The sequence below is a fragment of the Octodon degus genome, unplaced genomic scaffold (genome assembly GCF_000260255.1).
Source record: "Octodon degus isolate 3935 unplaced genomic scaffold, OctDeg1.0 scaffold00180, whole genome shotgun sequence".
Lineage (NCBI taxonomy): Eukaryota > Metazoa > Chordata > Mammalia > Rodentia > Octodontidae > Octodon > Octodon degus.
In genome coordinates, this window is record NW_004524756.1 from 1,858,399 (window position 1) to 1,862,946 (window position 4,548).

Sequence of the window (4,548 nt, forward strand, 5' to 3'; positions counted from 1 at the left end):
AAAAAAAAAAAAAAAAAAAAAATCCAACAATAAATAAAACTGAACTCCCAGTGCGGTAGTCACTGCAAAACTTTTCTGACAGTGTTTGCTCTTCCCCTCCAGAGACAGTTTTCCTTTGTGGGGGCGCCAGCCCACCTACGTAATAGTAACTTCCACATACTACAAGTCGCCTCAGGAACTGAATAGTCGTTACAAGGTCATGCTCCACATCAATTAAATTACAGTTTGGGAGTAGAAGGCAGACATCAATATTTAAATATCTTTAGGCAGTTGCATTATGTGAAGCATGAGAACCACTGCTGTGCAGCTCAAAGGCAAACTAGGCTTTAGGGACTTGTCTTTCTCTTAGTGTGTTTCTACCATGTTTAGTGAAAAATGTTTGAAATATATTACATATTAAAAATAGCTTTAGAGGGTCGGCAGGATAGCTAGGTGGCCTAAGCACCTGCTTAGGCAAGTGCAGGGAATAGGGTTTGATCCCTGGCACCACATGCCATGCCAGCCCTGCCCCAGGGTATGCTGAGCCAGCCACGGAGTTCAGGCGTGGTGACACATGCCTGTAATCCCAGGATTGGGGAGGCTGACACAGGAGGATCACAGAGCTCAAAGCCAGCCTGGGCTACACAGTTCTAGGCCAGCCTACATTACACGGTAAGACCCTGTCTTGAAATAAATGAAGGGGCCGGGGAGATGGCTCAGTAAGATAAGCGCTTGACTGGCAAACGCAAGGATCTGAGTTCAATCCCTGGTTCCGCAAAAAAAAAAAAAAGAAAGAAAGAAATTTTAAAACATACTGTATTTCAATTTTAATTTTTATGGTATTACTTGCGATTACATCCAGGTGCACACTATATCCCCAGCCCTTTACATTTTTCTAGTTTTTTTTATTAGAACATCTGGGCCAGGGAGATGGCTCAGTAGAATAAACACTTCCCTGACAAGCGCAAGGACCTGAGTCAATCCCCGGTTCCGCAAAAAAAAGGACATCCGTAGTACATAGTCTGATACCTTGCACAGAGTTGGGACATGTACATAACACATTCCAGTTCCTTTTTCATCTCCTTCCCTTCTGTTTGTCTCCATTCACTTGAAAAAGATCTTCCCACTATCATTATCTTTTATTCTTTATACTTTGTGTTTATCATATAAGAGAAGCCATGTGATGCTGTGTCAGATTTCATTTAATGTGGTCTCCAGGTGTATCTGTCATAGAAATGACTCGTTTACCCTGGTAGCAGAGTAGTGCTCCATTTTATTTAATTTTTTTTTTTTTTCAATAGTACTAGGGATCGAACTTGGAACCTTGCGCCTGCCAGGCAGGCACTTATGCCACTGAGCTATCTCGCCAGTCCTCCATTGTGTTTAAATACATTTTCTGTAGCCCTTCATCCGTAGGACATACAGGCCGCTTCCAAATTAGGTCGTATAGCTGGAGAGATAGTGTAGCGGTTTATGCATTAGGCTCTACAGCGCAACTTCGCAGGTTCGAACCAAATTTAGGTCATAGGAACTGTGGCCAGCCTTTTTTCACTTGGAGTCAAGATCTCGCTAAATTGTCTTAAACTTGTGATCCTCCTGCCTCAACATCACTTTGTTATACTTAACATCTCTTTAATTAGGATTCATTTAAGTCATGAAACCATACCCTATGTTAAAGGACCTTGTCCCTTGAAAGAAAATACTTACGGAAGCTGTATATGGAGGCCAATAGTGCTGCTGTTGTTGAAGATATTTTAAAATTGGTATGGTTTGAGGTTTTTGCAAGGGGAATGATACAGTACAGGATACATTTTATAAAATTATTAAAAGTGCAGGAAAAAGACCAAAGAATCCAGCTAAGGGCTTGATCCTAATATCCTGCCTGAGTCTAGCTGAAGACCTAGAGCCCATAATCATACTTCCCACAAGTCCAATTGGAGGCCTAGAGCCCACACAATGTCCTATGCAGGCCCACTTCACGGATCTGCACCGAAAGGGCCAAAGGTCAGTGGTGGAAGCTAGGAAGTCTGTGCCAGCAGGATGAAGGATCTGTGCTAGCAGGCTGAGGGGTCTGAACTGGAGCCAGGAAATAATGCTCAAAGTAAGAACCAGAGCTCTCCCGCAGAAGTACCACAGCTGTCCTCGGCAACAGTGAGGTCCCAAAGCTCCTCCACCGATGAGGAAAGCTGAGTTCCCATCAGGAAAGGCAGTGTGACACGCTTCCCTCTCCATGAGGCCGACTCGTGCACCATCTTTCCCTATAAAGCCAGGAAGCGATGTTCAAGGTGAGGACCAGATTCCCCCAAAATAAACCACAGCCATCCTCAGCAACAATGGAAGTCTCGAGTTCCTCCAGTGACAAGAACAGCCAAGTTCATCAGAAAAGCAAGCGTAACAAGATCCTCCTGCAGAACAGCCCAGGAGAACCAAGGGCTTCCAACAGCTCAGCTTCTCCAGTTCTTGTACTGCTAGCAACAACCCTTGGACTCATAGTGATCCTCCTGTTTTCAGCATTCCAAATGCTAGGATTAATCCTTCCACCATGCCCAGTCTTAGTGTGCCCCGGTGAAGCCTGCAGGGCAAGCTGGGGACTGAACCCCAGTTCCTGTGTCTAAGCAGGCACTTTAATCCACTGAGCTATCTGGCTGGCCCTCAGTTAAACAGTTTTAACTCAGTTAAAAGTTTAATAAAGCTTTGACAAGAACCTAAGATTCAGCAAGTTTTGATTCCCAAGGTCAGCTGAGTGGTTACCGTTGGCAGCGGTGGTGGCAAACCCATGTTGTGTGTGCCACAGCGGGCACCAGACCCATCTCTGTCAACACACGAGCCAAGTTGCCCCAGCAGCTGAGCATTGGATAACTGTACACATAGGGACCACTTTGCACTGAGGAGAGATTTGGGGCTGCAGTTGGGCACTTGGTCTTCAAAATGTTTGCCCTCACTGAACCATATATAAACCAAATTCCTCTGGTGCCTTCCCAACAAGGAGGCAGATGGTCTGGGAGGGGAAACAAGGTTAGTGTGTGAGCCAGCCTATTCTAGCTGGCCAAATGAATTTTGAAATGTTGCAGTGTTTACTGGGTGTTCTCTTCAGATTTACAATCTTTGGAAACTAGAGTCAACTGACAGTCATATCCCCTATGTCCAGCCTTTGCTCGATTTTCTGGATTTCTCAGTATTATACACATGGGACTCTGTATTTGTTTTTTTAAGAAGGGTCTTGCTGCTTTGCAGCTCAGGCTGGCCTTGAACTCATTTTGTAGCCTAGGCTGGCCTTGAACCTGTAGCTACCTTCCTGCCTCAGTTTCCCCAGTGCTGTGATTACAGGTGTGCACCACTGCACCTGGCTATATTTCTATTTCTATATCATTTACAAATTGTCTAGATCTATTTAAAATGGCAAGATAAGCCAGGTGTAGTGGGGCATGCCTAAATTCCAGCTCTCAGAGACTAAGGCAAGAGGATCATTGCCAGTTCGAGACGAGCCTGGGTTACAAAGTGATTTGAAGGCCAGCCTGAACTGCATAGCAAGACCCTGTCTCAAATAAAATGTAAAATAAAATAGTAAGATAGTTCCCTTCTTTATCACTAGAAGAATTTTGGAAACTTTGTTATGAAAATAAGTGAAAGTCAACCTTTAAAAAGGGGCTGGGGAGATGGCTCACTAGAATAAGCGCCTGGCAAGAGCAAGGGCCCGAGTTCAATCCCCAGGTCCCCAAAAAAATAATAAATGAAATTTGGGGCTGGCCAAATAGCTCAGTGGATTTAAAGTGCCAGGCGCTGGGGGTTCAATCCCTGAGCCTGCCCTACCAGCCCTGCCCCCAAGGCATGCTGAGACAACTGGGTGTGGTGGCATGCACCTATAATCCCAGCTCTTGGGAGGCTGTAAATAGGCGGATCACTACGAGTCTGATCTAGTAGTGAGACCCTGAACACCCTATAGACCAGACCCTTCCCTAAAAATACAAAAAATAAAATTAAATTAAAGCACAAGGTCCTGAGTTTGATCCCCTCAAAAAAAATTAGGCGAAATAGCCAGTGAAAATTAATATACAGAATACAAGATGTAAAGTATACAAAATGGGTAATTTACTTGTTTTAAATATCCTGCAGCATGAGGGGGAAAAAAGCGAGTTGAGATTCTTATAGTACAAATTGAACAGATGCTTAGGAACAACAAAGCTTTCCCTATAAATCCATTATGTCCAGAGGAATGGCTTGGTCTACATGAATGTTTTTTCAGGAAACTTGTCCAAAAAATTTGAGGAAAAGAGCCCTGGAACTGTAGAAGACTCATTCCAAGGCAGGTATTTCTATTTTACAAAATAGGATTGAGAAAAAAATAAATAGGATTGAGGACTTCTAATCCCTAACCCACTTCACATCTCCCTGCCAAGAGGAGAAACATACTTCTTACCACTCTAGCTGCACTTTACCTAGTCTGAGCTTAAATTCTTTTTTTTCGCCCCGCCCCGTACTGGGGACCAAACTCAGAACTTAAGGCAGGCGCTTTCAGCTGCTGAGCTATCTCCCTGGCCCTGAGCTTAAATTCTTATCAACACTATTGGT